The sequence below is a fragment of the Clinocottus analis genome, unplaced genomic scaffold, assembly GCF_023055335.1.
Source record: "Clinocottus analis isolate CAN_PGR_092001 unplaced genomic scaffold, fCliAna1.0.p SCAF_19, whole genome shotgun sequence".
Taxonomy (NCBI): domain Eukaryota; kingdom Metazoa; phylum Chordata; class Actinopteri; order Perciformes; family Cottidae; genus Clinocottus; species Clinocottus analis.
In genome coordinates, this window is record NW_027175920.1 from 12,434,890 (window position 1) to 12,458,022 (window position 23,133).

At 43.5% G+C, this 23,133-nt stretch overlaps 1 protein-coding gene across 2 annotated transcripts in view; it reads right to left on the bottom strand.

The window, feature by feature from the left end:
- The window catches only part of LOC137789973 (zinc transporter ZIP11-like), an 89,183-nt gene that overhangs the window by 42,476 nt on the left and 23,574 nt on the right, over positions 1 to 23,133 (bottom strand). The window lies entirely within an intron of this gene.

Below are 23,133 nucleotides of genomic sequence, written 5' to 3' on the forward strand. Positions count from 1 at the left end.
CAAACACTTTTTTTTTTTTTTAAATATGCGTGAGGAATGAGGCAGAAAAACCAAAGTAAAATAATTATGATATATTTTCTCTGAGCAACACATGTATGAAACTTATATAAAAAATATGCCTATGAAATACATAAATAAGTGAGGCAGCCCATCTATAAGTACATGTAAATATTAAGATATACATTAGTCAAACATTTTCTATGTACAAATACATTGTTTTTCTTTATTTAAAAAAAGATGTTTGTCAAAGGAAAGCCATATGTATGTAATACATAAGCATGGATATTTAAATGAAACGGTATTCCATATGAAGTTGTTTCAAATAATATTTAGCATTCTTGCTCCCCAGTTATTACTCACGCCAGCAGCAACGAGGCGGATGAGAAAGATGCAGCCGAGAACGCCGCACAGGGAGAGAAACATAAAATGAAGAGGAGAAGGTTTGCTCAGCCATAATGAGTTAGGTGGTGCGTGACATTTGGGGATGATGTGGTGACATTGTTGTGCTGAAAACACTGAATTCTGCACAAATAGACCTGTTCAACATTTCCCAAGAATGAATGTGGCCGACAGTGTGCATGTTGCAAGAGCCACCACCTTTAATATTATCATGACCATTGCCTGTGTCTGTTATTGAGAGAAGAATATAGAGCATCTCTATGTGTGTTGAATGTGTGTGTGTGTGTGTGTGTCTTTGTGTGGCATTACGGGACCGCTCGCGTACCATCGAGAGAGAACATTATTAACCCGCGGTGACCTTTTGGCTCTCATCGGCAGGTCCAAGCTCACCATTAAAAACACTTCCAGCCGCGGTCGGGCTCTGCTGATCACGAAAAAAGTCACCTCACATTCTTTCTTTTTTTTTTTATTGGCAGCTCTCTTCACTCTCTTCGCTTTCACTGGACACAGTGTGCTGACTTTGAGATATATGACACAGCACACGGAGAACTGATTGAAATGCATTCGAGGAACACGGCGCGGTTTACTATTCCATCGGCCAACTGGTCGATGCCTCCACCCCCTCGTTCTTGAGCCCCGAAGAAGCGACGGCTCGAGCGCAGAACTTCACGTGCTTCAGCCGGACTCTATATGAAAGCGCTCCAGCTATCTGATGTTGGTGTGATTCATTCTGTGTGAACGCTGCAGCAGAAGAGACGTCTCGGAGGACTTGTCACAGTTTGACGAGGAAGGCAGGAGTCGAGAAAGAGGCGAAAAGAAAAGTCAATGTGGTATCTGCCCCCTATCAATCAAAAACACACTCAAGCGCACAGTGTACACACACACACACACGCTGACAATCTCTAAATGACTTCTATGCTCTGATTTATACACTGCTGCAATCTCCACTTCATTTTTTTGGACCGAGTTATCCATGATCCAATCTATTGGATCATGGAGACCAACTTTGTGCAGATACATATCAAGCAAAAAACTTCTTTGAACATTACAGATTACTTTCGTCTCAGAGAAGCATCAGAAGAAGAGTCCCGTTCCTTCAATGAGCTGCATAGGTTTGACTGTGTCTGACACGGTAACATCTTCTATTTTCATAATATTCTAACGTTATTGTTGAATACTTGTGTGGGAAGCGGCTCGGGGACCGGTGCCCGCGAAGAGGCCGAACTGGCCTCAGCCGGAAATAATTGTGTCTCCGTGAAAAGCGGCGCGATAGGAGACCGGAGTCACCGTCGGCGAGATGGTCAGAGAGAGCGTGACACAGTCTGCCTGGAGCGGCAGACAAACAGACATCCGTCTGCCAGAGAAACCCTTAAACTGTCGCAACGGATAAAGAGACGTGTTGAGAAACGCTAACGTTGACTACAACTTATCTTTGTGCTGGCGGTGGGAGACTCACGGGGTAACACAAACCCTGTTACGCCTCTTTTGCTGGACACGACACGTTTTTTCGGGTCACCTCTTTCGTCGGGCTCAAATCCAGATTGTCGCCACACTGGTTTCCTTTGGGAATAACTGTGCGAATGTCTCGTATTGCCAGCCCCCGGAAAAAAACATGAACGTTGCGGTAAACAAACACAAAATGTGCCATGCGCCTCGAACTCCTCCCACCTCTACTAAATCAGAACCCCTTCATGTGGCCTGGCTCGGCTCGGCAGTAAATTGCACACCGCCTGTCGGACACCATCGCCTCTGTTAATCCGTCTGTCAAACAAAAGGAATCTTACATTCATGACGTTGACATCGCACAAGTTAGATGAGCACGCTGAGCAACGTGTCATAATGCTAAATGCCGCCTTCACCAGGTCTGCAAGTCAAACCGGTTTAAGCTCGCAAAACACCTGACCGGACTGGCAAAACCTGAGCTTGAGCAAAACCAACAATGAGTTGACGCAGGATAATTTATTCAAAAGGAATAAGGCGGAGACCCACGAGCCAGCAGTGTCGCGTTTGGCAAACACCGACAAACCACATTATCCATTAACATCAGCATAGATTGGAGAGTTGTGTGCGTCCGCTCCATGTGACCTGCGGTTACCCAACACGTCCTTCTCTGCATTCGATCACAAAGCCGTCATGTATGTCTCCGCAGGGGAGCAAATTACTGCAACTTCAAAAGCCAAAGCCCCGACTACAAACACATCAATGAGCCCTGCTGTTGCATGTCTTCCGTGTTGAGTTCATCCCAATGGCTTAACAAACACAGATGATGGGATGCTGTTTTCTGAAAAGGAACATCCACTTTCTTCGGTTCCTCGCAGGTGCAGACTAACAAACATGACGGCTGTAAAAGAAAAACTAACTACGGCCATGGATGTGTAGTTTGCCAGGTCGTATGTTAAGCAGTGCAATCACCTGTTTTCCATTGAGGATCTGCTACCTCACATTGCCAGACCTAGCAAGCTCTGTGTGTCATAAAAAAGGATTAACATTTGGAAACCTGGATGTGGCAATTTGCTAACCTGTGAATTGTATTTGATTAATTCATTCCTTTGAAAATTGCACCCCAGTTGTTTGCCTTTCAATCAAGTTGGAGTGATTTCATCAGAGCGTCATAGCCTTTTCAAAGCCGACTTTTGTATCGACTCTAAAAGCTGTTGTTTGAAGTGAGCATCTCTTATCCAATTTCTATCTTTCAGCTCAGAGAGGTCACCAGGACTGTTATTAGAGCAGGCACCCGCCACTGTAATCACCACAGAAATCTACCTCTCCACAAAAGCCTGTAAAACAAATGCATCACAGATATACTAAGAGTAGAGCCTGTAATGCACTTCCCCCCGTCATTTGCTGTTTTAATGAATACATTTGCATCTGAATACATGGTGAACACAGCTTTGTTTCACCCAGCAGATTGCTCGTCATGCCGTCATCCTCCTCCGCTGATGGACATTCTAGCCAATGATGTCGGGCATGGACGCACGCCGGTTCAATGGCCTTTTCTTCTCCGACTGAACATCTGACATTTAGAAGTAATCAAGGGTACAGTGACACGGCAGGCCTTTTTTTTTTTCCCCCCGTAACGTTCCATTTTACCTTGGGGAGCGGTTTGCACATTAAAATGCAAATACATGCAACAGACTTCAGGAAACTGCAACAGATTCAACTCATAAACATCTCTGGGGTCAGTTATGGAGCACCGCATTGAGCTTGACTCCGTACGGGATCAAACCCGATGGCCAAAACGGATTCGGTCAAGTTTAAAATGGATAAGTGAGGCCTTACACTGTCATTAGGACGTGGACAGAGCCGTTAGGGGCCAGAGGCGAGGAGGATGAATGACTGAATGCCCGAATGACTCTCCTGATAGAGCAGAGGGATGCTGAGAAAGTGGCCAGGACCGACACACACCAGACATCAGATCCTCCGCTGATCAATATCGATTCCATCTGCATCTATTACGTGGTGTTCAATCCCCACCTGCAAGTTTCCAAGATAAAAAATATATGAAAAAAAATAAATAGGAAGGTGTCTCGGTCTGTATGTGTCGGTCCTTCAAATATCTTTTTGGTATGGATGCTTTAAAAGGTGCAATGCGTCACTTTGAAACTTTTGCAGGGAAATATTACATGTTCCAATAAGGAACACAGGCATATGTGTTTTTTTTTTCCTTTCTCCCTTTTGCCCAAACAAAGTCATCCTAAAAATGAATATGCAATATTTGGCTGTTTATCCTTGAAACAGCTTTTGGTTAATTAGCACCGTGCTATCAGCTGTGCTTACAGGGTGCACACATCCGCTCGGTGTTACAGTAATGATTCTCTAATTAGACACTGCTGCCCAATAGCTGATAAAAACTCATTTGTCTTCATGCTGGAGATGTTATCCCCAATGGCTACTTAAATCAGAGCTAACATCTAAATGCCATGGCGTGCACGCACACACACACAAACAGTACTTCTTAATCTCTATTTGCGAATGTAGAAGTCGATTGCAATTACTGCATTATCCGTAGTTTAGTATCATTTTAAAGGCTTTTTTCACCCAAAAAATCAATGCATGGACCCCACTTGCAGCCCAGTGGAAGTGTGTCAGTATCGGCAGAGCACCCGCCCCCTGCCTGTATTTTATAATGTTGCTGTGTCCGGGTGACATTTCCATGCATCGTCCTCTAGACAGCGGCGGTCCGCATGGAGTAAGTAAAGAGTGAAACATTTTTCTTCTTCTTTTGAGCCATTTCCATCTAAATCTACTGTCTTATAAAAGTAATTCAAAATAGTTAATATAAGTAATAATGTTAAAGTTCAGAAACCCAGCGACATCATGACAATGGCTCGTCATGTTGGCTCGGTGCTACGGACGGGGTTCAGGTTACACAAGGCATGTGAAGAAGAAAACGTTTTCTCAGTCCGTATCAACGTCGCACAAACCACAAAGTGTTACCGCGTTCACTTTTGGACAAGCGCAATATCTCCCAACGCTGAAAGATACACACATTTGACGTCAAAACTGCAACTCGTAGCAAATCTGTATTCATCACCGTTGCGATGACTCGTGCCACGTGAAAGGTTAAACAACGAAGCGCATGCACCAAAACACACAAAGTGCCGTGTTGTTGTCCTCAACACACAGGGACACAGGGAATGATGAAGTGTTCTTAATGAATAAAGTCGCATTAGGACGACGCCAGACTGTCAACTCTTCCTGTTTTCTACGATTAATGTGAGCGAACAGGATCACACACACACAACCACACACACACACACACATTTTCTGAAAAAGTAGACGTGTCGTTATTGATCAACACATATGTCCCCCACTAACCGATGATGACGTGAGTGTGTATACTGTGTGTGTGTGTGTGTGTGTGTGTGTGTGTGTGTGTGTGTGTGTGAGCTGACATCCTGGTCTGGCATTCAGCTCTTAATTAATGAGTTATTAGACTGCTGGTAAAGTATCGTTTGACATTAACACCCAGCACACAGAGGCCCCCACCCAACACACACACACACACACACACACACACACACACACACACACACACACACACACAGTGTGTAATAAGGTGTGGATCCTGTTGACATCTGAGGGAAGGTGCTAATGATGATGATGATGTCAAACTGACATCCTGCAAAGCAAAGACTTGATGAAAGACACACACGTGTTGTGTGTGTGTGTGTGTGTGTGTGTGTGTGTGTGTGTGTGTGTGTGTGTGTGTGTGTGTGTGTTACTCCAAAGACAGACTTTAAGCAGAGTATTCCTTCAACACTGTGTGAGAGGTTCTTTTTTAGAGAACTTTAATTGTGAAGAATTTACATAAAAATGTGTTCATCACCAGATTAGCGTAGCTTTGTTAGCAGCTACTCTTAAATACAAATAAGTCCAACACTGCAAGGAGGAAGAGCATAAGTGTAAAAAAAAAAAAGAAGGTATTTTAAAGAAAATGTAATGTGTTCATCAGTAATTTAGCAGAATTTGTGTTGGCGACTATTGGACCACAAAAGTCGCATTGAAAACACAGAAGTAACCTGAGCCTTATATATATATATATATATATATATATATATATATATATATATATATATATATATATATATATATATATATATATATATATGGAATAGTTCAGCACTTGCTAAGCAAACTGGCTGCTTGATGAAGCTTCATATTTTTAGAATAGAGACATGAGGTTTTGCTGTGTTTTGATAGACAAAGTGAATCATTATTTATATTCCTGTTATTCTGACGTCTCCAGTGAGGTTGAAACATAATCTGATTTACATTCAAACAATATTGTCGTGTAGATTACATTTTCTAAAATATATTTTCGCAAATGAAGGAAAACAACATTAGTCCATATGCTGTATACAGTAAATAAAAACAAATCGTTCCTGTTACTTTATGGATTGATATGTTCCAGCTTACATCTCATGCCAGTTTCATGCTCCAGACTATCGATTGTCAACAGGGGGTTAAGGGGCGTCAGTTTCATATAAAAGATCATTTGTTCGACTTCAGGGCACATGGCATGTGTCCTGGAGCTGCTACGTACCAGTCGGACCCGGCAAGGGATCGAACACGGAAACAAATCATTTTCTTCCCCATGATTCATGGAGCACTTTGTAATGATTCGTCATTAGTACACAGAGCTCTCATCGCCGAGCGACCCCATCTCTTTGATCTGCCACTTAAAGCCCTTCTACCTCTGGGCTCTGACGACGAGAGAGAGAGCCGGGGGGGGGGAGTAATTTGAAGGAAGAAAATGCTTGAGAGAGCATGAAACGATTAAATGTAATAAAAGGAAGTACGGCCTTTTAACAAACACGCACGGAATTGAATGAACCGAACGCGCTCCAGGGACGAGGGAGACCAGGCCGGGATAATGAGTCCAAGAGGTCTGTCGCTTCCTGTTATCTTTAGGAGGTGTGCTTCTGTGGTCGAGGGGGAAACATGCAGGTGTGTCTCATCTTGTCCTTGGGAGACGAGGGGTCGTCTCCCTGTTTGAGTGAAATGTAAGTTGGTAATTTGCTAAATCGTCAGGATAATCTCCCTCTGAAATCAGTCTTCACCACCAGGCCTTAACCCACATTATTGTAGGTCAGATTGGACGGGAAGGGGCAGGAATGCGCCTGCAATGTCTCCCCAGGGGGAGTGATCCCTCTCACACAGTGATGCAATCCTCGAAAGGGCCCCAGAGCCAAAGAGAAAGACACAAAAAAAGGAAAGAAATTCGGATCAGACGGGTCACGAGCTTCAGCTGAATCCTGGTGACTACAAGGACTCTACTCTTGTCTTTTTTTCGTCAGGACAGTCTCTTAGTGGGAGGGAGGGGCAGGCGGGGTAGGGGAGACACACAACTGATGAGTATAATAAGCAGCTAGCTCGTTGAGCTTCATGCAAATTACAAGATCAAAATCATCTCCTAATCACTGCTTGTGAATTAATGAGGGGATAAAAAAAAAAAAAATGCGATCCTTGTTTTAATTCTGACGGATCTCCCTCAGCGGCCCACCGAGCTCTTCCTCTGCCCCGCATATGAACCTCCAGCTCCGAGTCAATTTGTCACCGTAATTGCCCCCCTGTGTTGTGATGGAAAGCACGCGGCAGGCAACGGATATTCGAATAGACAGAAAAACATCCGTTGCGGATACGACGACGACCACAACCACCACTCTGACGAGCGGCAACGAACCACGCGGCGAGCAACTTGACAGGTTTTCAGCAACATTGTTTTGTAAAATTAATGAAGACTGTTCGACCAAAATCCGGTTGAAGCTGCGTGTAGCACGGCCGTAGTCATAACTTTACCCACTTCTTTAAGAAATAGGTTATTTCACATCATGACGACAGAGATTAGAGGATGGAACGGGAAAATAGGAGCGTTCAAGGGGATATTTCAAGGGGTGATGAAGATATTCAATAACAAAAACTATCCCTCCAACCACAGAGACAAGTTTTCAGATCACACACACACACACACACACACACACACACACACAAATGATAAGCCTTCTCATGTGAGTCCATTTAAAAAAAAAAAAAGAAATGGAATCCATTATGTCACGCATTAAAAAATAAATTGTGCGAGCCAATGGCTGTCATTGCTTTCACAAAGATGCAGCCGGCACGTATCACAGAGAGGCGTTACGAGCCTGAGACGAGCGCCAGGTCATTTGAGATTCTCGTAAACACGTCGGATTTTCCTTCTCGGCATTCAAGAGGAATAAACAAGAGCAAAAATACACTGGAGAGCGTCTTCTTTCTAGTTTAATATGACTCATTAGTGCCCCGAAAGCTCGCCGGTTTCCATATGTTAATACACTTGGTATCCCAATTAAATTACCTGGATATTTGTGTGTAACTGGCACTCCTCATCAACCACACGCTGGGTAAAGATGGATGCTTATTTTGCTCTGGGAAGAGGCGAAGACGTGACAGATCTCGACTTTTTGTTTTCTAAGTTGATCCCATTCTGTCAGAGCCCCTGAGTTCATTCGTCATCAACATCACATCTGCCCCTCCCGCCCCCACCAATTACAAGGAAAAGTCGAACAAAAGAATTTCACCACAACAAAGTGCGAGCGAGCTAAATTTAGCTAACAATCCTGACAATGATGACACAGTAACAGATGCTACTGCTAAGAAACGTTCACACTTTGAGAGAAGCCTTTAAAGCAGCAGATATCCCATTAGGCAAAATCGACCACTCCTTCTGAAAAATAAAAGTCCTTTGTCTGGTTTTCTTTGTGCCTCGTTGCATCATTTTTTCTTCGTTTGATCTTGAAGGGCTCGCTTCAGTCTGAAAAGTAGGATTAATTACACGAGACTGCACGGCGGGAGACAAGGAGAACAACAAAACAAGATTTTATCCCACGAGGGAACGAGGAGGCGCGACTGGAGCAGTAACTTCAGACGCCGGTCCTGTCAGGTGACGACCGTGTGCTTCTTCCAGACACCAAACGAAGCGCTAAGGTCTACTCGTGTCATCAGCGCACGTCCATGTTTGCCGCTTGTTGTCTTCTTTGTCCACAGAGTCGAACCCTCTGCTGCATTTTCTCTCTTCTCTTCTTGCATCTTTTTATATGAGACATGGGTGATCGCGAGGATCGATACGCAGGTCGATGAAGACGATGTGAAACTCTTGTCACGTCTTCTCAGGGACCACGGTCGTGGATGACGCGTTATGAAGACGAGAGAGAGCAAAAGAAGCGCCTCCTTTTGGCGCTCAGTCCATTTGTGTTCGTACACATTTCTACTTTTTTTTAGGGTCACCACTGACACATAATTTCGATATGTGTGGGACTACTTTGAGATTAAATGGGTAAAACACAGAGAGAACGTTATCAAGTGATGAAACAGGTTTGGCTCGTCTTCTGCGGTCCCTTTACTGAAGCACCACCATCGAAACACAAACAAATATCAGAGACGTAAACATTTTTTTCAAAGCAAATTTTGCTTGAATTATGTTCATCGTGATTTTAATGATGCACCGGATGTAGTCTAGTGAATTAGGATCGAAACGGTGGATCTGAGAAGCGTTTCACGTGCCTACTTTTTTCTTCTCCGTCATTCATTAAAAAGCCGTCTCCAAAAACAAGCGGATTGGTTTTAAGTGCAGGACGGGTGGGTGGATTGAGAAAGCAGCTTTTGCCACCAGTGGATGCAGTCGTTGCCTCGTGTTGTTTTCCTGGATCGCAAACATTGACAGAAACGCCGCACGCCCAGAGAAAAAGAGCGCGAGCGCGCACTAAGCACTCAGCGAGGGTCTTTGGCGGCCGGACCGAGCCACTCAGCGACCCGCTGTCCACTTTGCCTGATCAAAGATAACAAGTTCCAGAGGAGAGTGCGGTGAAAGTATAATCCCTGAGCGGAAGAGAGACCTTGAGGACTGCTTTGATCTGACAATACCGCGAACCATCAAAGCACCGCCGAGCGCATCCGGTCAGATCGCCCGCGTGTGGGCCGAAGGGCGCCCTTTTCCTGGCCAGCGACCAATACCCCTGGACCCTCCGGGGGCCCTCTGGCCTGCGGCGGCCCGTGGATTAGTCTCACAAAGCGTCGAGATCTGTTGAGACGAATCCATCGCTACTTTGCGATGCAAAAACTACAAAACAACATGCGGCGGGTACTTATTTTTTTGATACGTGAACGGCACATCTGAAGCTCGGTGGCTGCTCGCTCCGGGGCGAGAGACACAATCCTGTCCGGACGTCACCGCGCTTTAATCTCCCGCTTGTCTGGGAGGCAAAACAGCTTTACATAAAGAGTGTCCTGAATCGGCTGTCGAGATTGCCAACACCTCGAAACTAATGAAGCGTTTAACGCTCGTTGGTTTTTATAACCACGAAGAACGCTGAGAGACTGCGTCTCGATTTGAGTTCGCCCCGTCTCCTCAATCTTTGGTTCCCACAACTGCACTGTGATTTTTCAAAAAGGGAAATGTATTTTGTCGTGGATTGATTTGGATTCAGCGCAACAAAAACAAACATTTGAGTCGGTGGAAGTCCGTGTTCGGAGAAGGTCGAGTCAAAAACACACAGGAGACTGCTGTTTGTTTTCATTCTGTAGTCATTGAAAGACAAACTATGATGTTTTTTTGTTAAACCTAACAAACGTTTCACTTGGCCTGAACCTAAAAAAGCTGTTTTTTTGGTCATTCACAACCTTGTGAATAGCTCGGTCGCGCTCAGGGTTTCATTGAACTTGGTGGAACAGTAACGAGAACGGTCTGAGCTGGAGAAAAACCCGAGAAATGGACTGCGAGGTCCACTTTTACTGCAGAAAATACATTGGGACTTGTTTTGTTTGTCGACTGAGCCTGACGACACCTCAGCGTTTGTCTATTTGTGTTCTGGACAGAAGCAGTTATGACATGACACCAGCGCTGCACCTCCCACTGCAGCATCGGAGCAGTTTGCAGCCTAATAGCACTGACCGTATACTTTTTATTGCTGCTTAATTTAGAATGACAACTTTCTGCACCAATAACGCAGCACCGCGGAGGAGACTGTGGATTTTAAAAAGACGTTTCCATGGCGACGTGGTCCCCTCAGAGACGTGAGCGAGACGACGGAGAGTTTGTAAGACGGGTTATGGAGATGCCTTGCTTCCACACACACACACACACACACACACACACACACACACACACACACCCTTAAGGAGCTCGTTTCATTTTTGGATCTCCGTCTGAAGCGTTTTCAGTGCCGGCCCTGAGGCATCCCTCTCCTTATTCCAGTTACGGTCTTGCTCTCTTTCTTTCATTCGGTCTCTCTCTCTCACTAAAACACACACACACACACACACACACACACACACACACACACACACACACACACACACACACACCCACGGGCCACTGAGTTTGGAAGGTGACATTTCAAAGGGAAATGATTATTCAAAAAGGTAAGCCGGACAGCAGCCAGCGCAGTAGGAAAAACACACACACACACACACACACGCACACACACACACACACACAGGCTGGCGTGCCTCTTGTCATGAGATATTCAGCATGGGGAATGAGCTCTGTGTCCATGTGGTGAATAAATGAGGTGGAGAACCGCTGTTGGCTGCATGAATCATAGGGCTCCGCTGGACCTTTGTTAGCAACAAAGCCTGTCAGCCTCTAACCGCGAGGAAAACACTACTACTTCAGTACACACACACACACACACACACACACACACACACACACACACACTGTACCATCACCCATTGGGAGCAAATCATCCACATCCTGTAAAACCCAGTGAAGGTTGCTTATGCTGCAAGGCTGAAGAAGTGCTATTGATAGCTGACACGTCGGCTCATCTGCACGCAGTGACACTGAAGTAATAAGTACTGAACCTGAGACTCAACGTGTGTATCCATGAACACGTTCACGACTCTTTTTTCGCAGACTCACACCGTGGAGCGGTCACGAGTAAATATAGTACTTGTACTCACGAGCAATTCGTAACACATTGTTGTATATTTTGTGACGCGGTAGTCTTGAGCCGACAGCTGGTCACGAGCGCAACAGAGAAAACGACAAAACTGTCAGAATGTCTTGAACGTGCTGCAACAGCTGTTTCGCTTTCACGCACTTGTGCTTTTCAAAAAAGTCATTACAGTCAAGTAAATGCATAAAACACTCATGATGGGTTGTCCTTTTGCATCAATTACCAAACGATCATGAAAAAGGACTTTACACAACAGAACTGGTCCGCATCACAGTTTAAAATCACGGGAAGCTATGTTGCCTCTCCTCTATTCAAAAGCTGTAGGTCTTTCCAAGTTTAAAAACGAGCTTTCCATGTTAAAGAACAGGCATTTTATCAGATACAATCTGAAACCATTCAACACGCAGACACTGGAATGAACACAGGCCATTTCATGGTGAGCACGAGTGCACGACATAACCTGCAATTCAAGTTGCGGTGTGTCCTGAAACACGGTTTGACTGGATCACTTTCTATCATGTCAACCGAAAGGATTTAGTCATGGGACGGTGGCTCTCTCGTGAAGGAGGCTTTAAATATGTATAGCTTTTAAGATGACAAACATGATAAATCACCCAGGTCATCTGTCAACTTAATGCCGTACCGGAGCCACGGGCTTGTACCTCAAATCCAATTTGTCCTTCTTTCAAATGGATTCAGATGTGTATGTTCAGTGCATACACATTGAGGTGAAGCACCAGATTGCCGGTTAGATTTGTCATCCCGAGCATGGGAGGAGTTGGCATTAAGGGCTTTCTGCCAGAAAGGAATGATTTTAACTCAAACCAAGTAATTGACTCAATTTAAGAGAAATTCTGGCAGAGAAAGAGCACAATGGCAACAAGCCCTGAAGGCAAAATTCTCCCATGTGTGTCAAGCCAGACTCTCGGCCTGCTGCTCGTTGGGCTGCGGCCATTTAAAACATTTATAATAGTCGAGACTAGAGTTTACCTTGAGCACTTTACTAACAAATTGCCCCGTATGTGCAATGAATTGAGTTATTTTATACGTTTAAACTCCAGATGTTGCCGCCTTCTGAAACAACTATTTGACCTTTGAAAAATTCTAATGTTAGACCATCAGCCGCACACTTTGTCACATTGAGTTTTCTGGTCGAGAAACAGATTTTCTTGCAGTGGAACTGCTTGAAAACATGTGCTACATGTGCTTGAAAACATCTGCGACTCCTTATATTATTCTGTAAATTGCCCACAATCAAACAAACAATGTGGCCAGCCCTAATCCATAGCTGGCCATTTAATCCAGTCCAATCACAGGTCCAGCCGCCGCTCCTGGATGAATGGCTAATCAATTTAGTGCATTCAAAAGACATCTCTTTGACACAGGAGAAAATCACCTTAGATATGCTTATCTCACACATAATCTTTTTAAATTAGATTAATTTTCACATAATTACTTCACAATGCGTGCGGCAGCTTCCTGTGGTTTCTTTTATGCAAATGTCGCAGCATGCCTTCTTCCTTCAATGCAGCTCCAATGGCTTCCCTTCTCCTAACGATCCATCATCACACTGAGAAGCAATGATCGCAAATACATGTATTTATTTACATACGTGAGATCCTTCGGAGGTACTTTATTACATTCCAACCAAATATAATAAATGCCAACCTTAAGATGGTCTGGTGTCAGCAGAAATTGAAAACTGATTGATAAGATGACATCCATCTCTTCTGATCCTTATTTTTTGGCCTCTCTATCTTTTTTTCCTCACACACAGACACAGCGGGGGTAAACGAGCCGCTGTCTAATGACGTGAGCGCCCTGAGAGGCGCTCTCGATGTGAGGCAAAGGGCTATTACTAATTCATTGACAAGCATCATCGTCCTCTGCTGAAGCACCTTTTCACCGGCAGGACGAACTCCACGAAGAGCTCCGTGCTCGTTTCGGACGCATGCTGCACGCCGACGAGTGCTTTTCTCATGCAAAGGCACCTGGACGTGCACATTCAACCCGTCTTCTGCAATTACCTCAGCGTGCACTCAGGGGAAGGCTGACACAAATTGCAGGGAATATAATTGGAGGTTTACGCAATTTATGGGGCCAGAATCTGCATAAAAATGCTAATCAATCTGGTATAAGCTGATTCGCGAGCTTGATTCATCTTCTTTCGCAAATTTGACACAATTGTGAAAAAAGATGTTCATTTATATCTTCAAATTCGTCCGAAGGTGAACTGTCTCACCAACAGCCCAAACCCCCCAAATATTCAGTTTATGATCTAGTATGGCAGAAAAAACAGAACATCCTGTTATTCTATTCTGTCATTTTTTCAAACATTTGCTGGTTTCAAACAATCAACACAGCGACAGTCAGTGTGACGATGTCTCAGCCTGGACCGATGGGCCGTCAAAGTTTACCCTAACGGGCTGAGAACTGGGACTGGACGTGGTCTTTGGGGCTCAGCAATCAGACAGGCAGCTCCACCTGCTGATAGCATGATTAGCTGCCGCTATATGTAATCAGGCGTTGATTACACTGCGGATGAATGCATACTCAATGAAAGCACCCCTGAGGTGTTTTTGTGCCTCAAGGTGGGCTGCCCAGTCACAGACGGCTGTGTACTCGAACACACACCTGCAAGCACAAACACGCACAAGCGCACACACACACACACACACACGTAAGAAGAAATGATGCAAAAATATACAAGTTTCCACAAAAGCTAATTTTCAATTTCTGAACGTGTCAAATAAACAGACTTCGAGATTGTGCCAATTTTACACATCAAAGCTTGTTGACATGTCCCGGGGAGTAACTACTGCACACGTGACACAGTTCGCTGCGGCTACAGAGGTGAACTGAAGTCTGGTACATTATATCCAGGTAATGTGACTTGATGCCACATCGTTGTCAATCAAGCACATTCGAACCAATGCCACTTTACATTTGTTCAACCAAATTGACATGATCGTCATGTTATGGGACAGTTATCAACATCTGGTGCATTAAATGAGATCATCTTTAACACAGTTGCCTTTTTGAAATGTGTTGTCCAACTGGTGGTTGTGTGTGTGCACATGAAGCCTTTCCGACCTCGACTTCTTCTTCTACTCGGTCTACTGGCGGATTGCAGCCGTGTGCAGCCTACGGCGCCAACACATGACCACACCAGTTGATGGAAACACAACTTATTTTCATTTTTTGTTGTCGCTACAATTCAAAACTATAACGATAAAACCGTAAGTCCTTCCTTCCTGCTGCTGTCAGGCTGCACAACCAGCTGAGCTCACAGAAATATAAACACTTTAATCAGTTTGGCCACAATTGTTATTATGCATTCTTTACTATATTTACTGTTTATTTATATTACTTCTTTTGATTTTACTATGCTGTAATCCTGCAAACCCTACCAATGCGAAACAAATAAAGGATTATCTAAATTAATAATTATTACATAATCTAATCTAATATGTAATAATTGCAAAATGGCAAATTATGTCCTTTACATGTCCGTTATATGATGTAATTTGTCAGGGTATTCTCCCCGACTTTACTGCTTTAAGTATATATAATGCGTGCTTGAGTGAAAACGGCACTCACCACACCTCGTTGTGCCGACAGTGTCGGGGGGAAAAGACATGAGGCGAGGTGGTGTGGAAGTGTGGAAAGACCAGACCAAAATAGAAACGCGAGCGGTGGCCTGCGTGATCGATGGAGACACGGCAACGGGGGAATAACGGCGGGGCGCACAGACACTCAGTCAGAGCCGCGCGCATAATAAATGGCTTAGCTCAACATGACTAGGCAGCTAGTCGATGCGTGACTGTACAACACTCGAGCGGCTTTCTTAATCACGCCGCCTCTCGTCACTTCCTGGTTGGAAGCAGACTCTGGAAGCAAGACATTACAACTAATTGGACACTGTCCTCTTGTTCAATACAGGTGGAACCTTTAAAGCTTTGTTTGAGTGAAGCTTAGAGTACAAAAAAGAGAAAGAGTTACAGACCTTTTCGAGGCCTCGACGGCGTGAACGGTCTAAATTTGCTGTTGCAGTTTGTTCCTGCAGAAGCTGAGAGGAAGTCAAAGCTGTTGCTCTTGAACAGAAGGGCAGTGAAAACGGTCGCCAGGTTTTGTAATGTAATTTGTTTGTGATGTAATACATAGTTTATATGCAGATTTCTAAAATAATTATACAAGAAAACCTGTTATTGCTATTTTAAGTGTGAAGTACATTATAACCTGTAGAAATGTTTGCAGCCCTTTCCAATGTCACACGACTGCGTCTGAACTGTCTTATTAAAGTAAACACCACAAAATAGACCGGGACGAGTCATTCATAGCACTTTTTATAGCAATGGAAGAATCTCTGTCTGGCACCGTCTGTGGTGGAGCATTAAATGTCAGACATCATTGCTCATGCACTGGTCCATTTTGAGATTTGGGGCTATTCCTTCTTCAGCATTCAAAATACTAAGGTCCTTTGTCTCGAGATTTTCTCCTAAATTCATCAAAAGTTTGTATTAGATAGGAGCTCATTTGGATATTTTTTAAATTGAATTCAACTTGCAATACACATGTTAATGTAATTAATCAAATGGGGAAGTTTCATGGTGACATCTATTTGTTGAATAGTTGAATAATGACCTTATTAAACTGTAGTTTCTACGAAATACATAATTTGAACGGCTCTTTTCTCAAAGACAACTTTTTCATCGTCCGATTTATTAAAGAACCTTCTATTTAAAAAACGTTGTTTGTTTGATTTATTATATGACTGTTGACAGTATTTTCTTATTCATGGAGTGATCCAAAGAAATATCCAAAGTTCCCTCCATCAAGAGCCTCTGACTCGAATACGTCAACGAAAATTAGCAAGATATTTGAAGCTGGTTTCTTCAATCAATGTTCAGATTTCCGTTCTGTAAATGCGAGAATATTAGTACAATTAAGAAGTGAATGCCTCATTTGCATATTTAAACATTTTTAGAAAACTTGTAATTAAAAAAAACACTTCTCCTAATGTAAGTAATCAACAATGGACGTTAAATGCTTGTATCTAGGAGTCCAAACGCTTTCCCTCGTCACTCGTGTTTCCCCTTTAAGGAGCAGAACCAAAGGTTAAATCCGTACGTGCTTCTGAAATCTAAAAGGTAAAGTTTCACACTTGATATAAATGGTCTGAAAAAGGTCAGAATCAGGTTTTAAACGCACACCAGGATCTCCCTTGCTGCTCTTGGTCGCACTTTTGACGGTACTTCATGTACACTCCAGAAAAAGTCCTGTCAAGTCCCTGCTCAGATAAAATATATTTATGTATACACTTTCTTACATTTTGTCCTGAGGAGCAAACACATTCTGGCAACAAGACTTCGATGACGCACGGAAACACATTCCTTCTATAGAGGAATGAAAACAACAGTCAGCGAAAAAGCACCCCCCCCCCTCAAATGGACATGTAGCCAAAATGGTACTCCTTCAAACCTCCTTCTGTTCCCTGATGTTACAAAAATGTGAACGAGGAACACTCAGCACTCGCCGTTGGAGATAGCGTATCAGTGTTTCACCAGCATCATTCATTAAACACACAAACACAGAGAGGCGCTCCGCGGCACGGCCCGACGCCTCTCAGATAAGGAAGACATCGTTCACGGGCCAACATAAATCTCCATAACGCCGGGGAGATAACAAACGCACTCGCCGGAGCGGCGCGAGGCGACGTGTACGCATTAAACGGCCGCTCCGCTCCGGTGCGCGCGACGGAAGCCGGGACACCGGTGACGTACGAAAGGGGGCAGAGGAAAGTGACGGTGGCTCGAGAGGCAATTATAGTGGCCTTCACTTTGAAAGTGGATCCAGGTGGGAGAGCAATTTAGGGGGAGGTGTTTTTCTGAATGGAACGACATGGAGGAACAGAGGAAAGATGAACGCCTCCGCGGCCAATCAGAACGGTGAATAAATATGTGGCCGACAAAAGAATGTCAATCGTTTTTTTGTATGCATTCATTAACTGAACAGTGCGTCACAAATGAGCACAGAGAGGCCTTTAAAGGGGCTCCGTACTGGTGCGTATGCATGCTGCCTTTGTGAAAGCCTCGAACACAGAGTGATTAATTTGAATTTTAGTGCTAACAGGTTTGTGACAGGTGCGCTAAGAGGTTTTCTGCTGGTGCCATTCTTCTTGGTTAGAAACTGTCTGCATGGATTTATTTGACTAATGGCATTATGTAAATGTGTTTGTGCGTGTGTGCATGAGTGTGTGTCAGGTGTGCATAAGGATAAGTGAGAAACACAGATAGGGACACATTTTTGATAAATAGCATTGACCATATTCATTTTCAAAAAAGTGAGAAAAACAGAAACAAGATATTCTTCCATCCAGAGTGATAGTTTACTCCCACTTAAAGCAAAACTCTGCCTTTTTTTCACCTAACATAGCACATCTTGTCTCAAAGCAACGCGGAAAAATGTGTTCTTCTATACCTCTAAACTTATGCAATGTCTTATCAGGCTGCTCTAATATGTCTCTTCAATCTCTCCAGTTGATCCAGAGTGCTGCAGGTGGTGTACTTAAATAGATCCTATTGCTCCTGTAATAGCTGTTCTGCACCGCCTCCCTGTAAAAACAATAATATCATTTCTCGTCACCTACAAAGCCTTAAATAGGGGATGCACCATCATATCTTAAGCTTATTGTCCCATAGCACCCCACTAGAGAGCTCATAGTGCTTTATCACCCCTAAAACTAAAACTGTATTTGCTGTAGAAAAGTGTACAGCCAAACCAGGACACCAAAATCTACAAAATGTAGCTGTGTCCAATTCTTTTTATTTCATGCCGACATATTAAACATCTCCCTATTTGCATTAAGATATCTTCAGCTGTGTAACTTTAGCTGTCTAAAACACACACACACACACACACACACACTCTGCAGGGTCTCCCTCCCAGTGGCGCCCTCATGTTTAATGAGCAGGCACTCGCGATGGAACAGAGCTGGCTCATAATCCGGCGCGTATGCCGCATTGTCACAGCACAGTTTGGTTGAAATAGGTCAGATAATAATAAGTCAGACACAATCATCCGCTCAGCCAGCTGCTGACGTCTCCGAGAACACTTTATCTGCAGCGCGAGACTCCCGGTGTCAGCGACTTCGTCAGTCTAATGGGAGACGGGAGGTCTCCATGCAGCTTTTTAAAAAAGGGAGAGAAAAAGTATGCGACAAATCCCGGGTGTGATCGCAGATCACTCCCTGCAGGTCACAGGGCTGTTAGACCCTATTGGATTATCTTCTCAAGTTAAAATATTGCCTTTATACGATATTTCTTGACGCTAACTTTTTAGTTTTGTTTTATTTTATTTATACTGGCTATATTTCAAAATTGAAAAGAAGGAAAGACACACAGAGCAGTGTTATTTCGTCAGTGGGCATCATGATGACATATTCTACCAGCCAGGTGTGTTCAGACAAGAATGTGAGGCGAATTTTAGAGACGGTTCAGCGACTGCAAAGTCAATTGGAGCTTTGATGCACTTGTCATTCCTCTCACTTCACGTCTGCCTCTGGTAAACAATGTATTGAACAAAAGCAGAAATGCCAACAAAAAATAAATCATTCAAAAATCATTAAAGAACCACAGAATCTACTCGAGAGTTTCTTAAATTGGTTCAGTCATTGATCGTTCAACTGCTTTCCAAACAGTTGTTTTTCAAGAGGCGTTGGCTCATAGTTAAGGCGAGTGCTACCGTTCTGTGGCTCGATGTGCCAAAATCATTCTGTGGTGAATATAATATAGATATAGAAATATACTTATGCTGTTACAGAGGGCGCATGAAGAAATAGACTATTTAGCATCAAAATACACTGCACTCTCAACTGCTTTGGACTATTTGATTGATCGACTCGTAAACAAACATCCTAACGTCACTTTTATAAAGAAAAAACAAGGGAGCCGTACCAGAGTCTGCATGGTCCGCAATGTTGTTTGGTTGATAGTTTTAACACCACAAACTCAAGAACAACAATGACGCAGTTGGCATCTCCATCACCGTGCTGATGCATACTAGGTACCAAAAGTGAGAGCGGACTGTACCCAGCATGCTGTTCGTCGGTGCGCCACTAAACATTTTTAAAGCAAACACAAGATGGAGGTGTATCACATATGCAGTTTATTGCGGTTTAACCTGGTCCTCATCAATGCATCCGCCCATATGAAGTCAATCAGATGAATGGTTGTGAGGAAATCGTACATTGGCAGACATACAGACAGAAAAACAGCCTAAAGAACATATGGAGTTAGAGTACAAGGTGTTATGATTAGGGCTGCAACAACGAATCAATAAAATCGATAAAAATCGATTATTAAAAAAGTTGGCTAACGAATTTCATTATCGATTCGTTGTGTCACACGATTATTACGCCGCTCAATAAGTCGCGGAGATGTTTGAGTATTGAACAAAACAGTTGAGAGGAGCAGAGCGCCGCAGACAGGAGGTCCAGAAAGTCCAGGAGCTTCAAACAAATCCTGTTAAGTTTTTTATTTGTATTTCTTCATTTTTTATAAATTCATTATTGTTAAGATTTGTTGCATTGTGAATTTGCACTGTCAGTTTTGTTTTTGTAATAAAAGGTTGCAAATTAATGCTTTAAAATTATTATTTTTTTATCCGATTAATCAATTTTTTAAATAATCGTTAGTTGCCGCTCTAGTTATGATTGTAAAAAACATAATACATCCAAAGTTTCTTTGACTTTTCTTTGCAAATCTTTTATTATCCGACTCCCCAAGGCTCCCTGGAAATACATCTCACACATTTACAATGCAAATTCATAACTTGTTTTTTTTCTTACATTGAAACTATTGTCTGGATCTGTATTTAAATTATGTGTCATTTTAATACCAAAGACGGTGAGACGTCTCCTCAGAAGAAAGAAGATAAACAAAAAGGTACAGACAGAATGAGCAATAAATGCAGACAAACAGAAGAAAGAAACTTCAAGGAGAAAATCCAGACATGATGAAATGAAATTCCCATGTCACAGTTAAACACTTTGAATCAAAGCTCAGTGAATCATTACATGGTTGAAGGAGTGTGTCAATCACAGCTAGAAGGGCTAAAAAAAATGTATTTTAAAACACACAACGGGATATGAATTATAAACCATTGTTCCTTCATTATGCAGCGACACAACAGAGCACAGAGAAGAGGCAGAAAGGGTGAATTCCATTATATGTCATTATAGTTGCAAAGTAATGGTATGAAGTCAAGTAAGCAGTTCTGTGTGGAGGTGTGATAAGGAGCTGCGCGGCGTCAGAACACGAGTCGGACCCGGATCCTCTGAGATAAAGGCAACCTGCAGACGTGGGAGGTGGAAGGAAAGGTAACGAGGCCATGTCTGTTCAGCACTCTTCTCTTCTCCACAGTGTGTGTGTGTGTGTGTGACAGAGTGACAAACAGAGACAGCGCTTGTGTGTAAGTTCATCAAAAGATGGTTTCCCAGACGGCGGCGCTTCAAGAGAGCCCAGCCTTGTGTGCATGACTCAAGCGGGCCCCGATGAAGAACTTCACAACAACGGAAAAAAAGCTCACCACGCAAAAGAGAAATGGGTGCGGATTGTCCGAAAAAGGAATCACAGACATGCTCGAGGTTCAAGATGAGACTAAATTACCAACTTGTATGCGAACGCCAACCAGTCAAGATGCAAGTTTACAACCATGTGTGTCCAAGGTGTCATTCCTTCATCATTCTATCCTTTTAGACATTTGTGTGACATTGGGATAAATAGCACATCAATTCTTAAATTGTGGCCAGAAATGTGTTTTGCGAGTTTACAGTGACCTTGACCACTAAAATCAAACCAGTTCGACCTTGACATTTGACGTTTAAAGAACAGGCGTCCTAAGATCCATCATGATAATAATGGTCCATCACACACTACGAGGGGATCTTTTTTTTTTTTCACACAGAGAGACGTGCTCGACTACACGTTGGTCCACGGCCAGTCATAGCTCACCAAGTACGATATACACCTGATGATTGCTTTCACAAACTCCCTCTTGGTTCCCTTTCTTGTTGATTGTGCCGGTAAAAAAAACATGAAGAGGAAACTCAGAATGAGCACAAGGGAATAATACAGGTTGCATTTGAAGCATTTCTTTTTGACTTACACCTAACAACATACACCCCGTAGTTTCTTCCTTGGCCCGTTTTCTGACCCTTAAATATAATTATTGTCGCGTACAACTAGAGCTTTCTTGGTATGTCATTTTCTTCACCTTCGCAGTGAAAGCAAACTGATGGGAGTAAAGGTCGCAGAGTTTAAAGAGGCTTCTCAAAACAAGCGTGGCTCTATTTTACTGTTGCCCTGTCCCAGTTACAGTCCCGACTGTTGAGCCATTCCCCCTGGGTAACCATTGCTAGCCACCCCCAGCCGATCCCTCCTGTAAGACAGTCGTTCCCAGACACGGTAAACAGTAAAGATGTCATGTGTTTGCTGTACTCTGGTCATTGTTACTGCTGTCCACTTTGGCCAAGTGCCTCCTGTATGCTGTGGACAGGAAACCCAGAACTGGTGATGTACTGTATGAAAGATGCAATGCTCCCACATCGGGCTGCCAACACTGCCTTTGCATCACTATTTGTTGTTATGGTGATGGCAAGTAGGGTGGGACACAGGAGATAATCAGTTGAGAAAGTGAGCGTCTGTGCAAAAACCAGCAAACATTGTATCTTCACACGTATTATCCGATTGGCGGGACGTGAAAAGATAAAGGAGACACTCAGCTTCTCCTCCTGTCTTTCATCTGACATCCCCATCGATCCATCTTTATCTATATACAATTATTGCTTCCTAAAACCACTTAAACCTGCAACAGCTTGGCTCCTTATCTTCTAAACGGGGTGTCCTCGACCTGGTATTTGCTGCTACTCTTTTTACCCAAGTCCGTTGGGACAAGAGAGTAGTGTTACAAAACTTGGAGGACTTCTCCCACCAGTCTACTTAACAGAAACATTGTCACTGGTATATTAAGTGCCTCCCGTAGAGTCAAGGCTTTGTTTGATTTGGATAGGACCAACTCCACAAATAAAACCTCTAACAAGGGGAGAGAAATGGAAAATCCCAAAGGAGAGACCACTCTTCCTGGAGATGCGGACATGTAATCGGTGCTATGCTGTATTTACAAAGTAGAGAGAAGTAGCAGTAATTATAATATTCTCCATCCATCCATTTTCATCCGCTTATCCAAGGTGGGGTTGCAGTGGCAGCAGGCCGACCCGGGCTTCTTTCTCACCTGT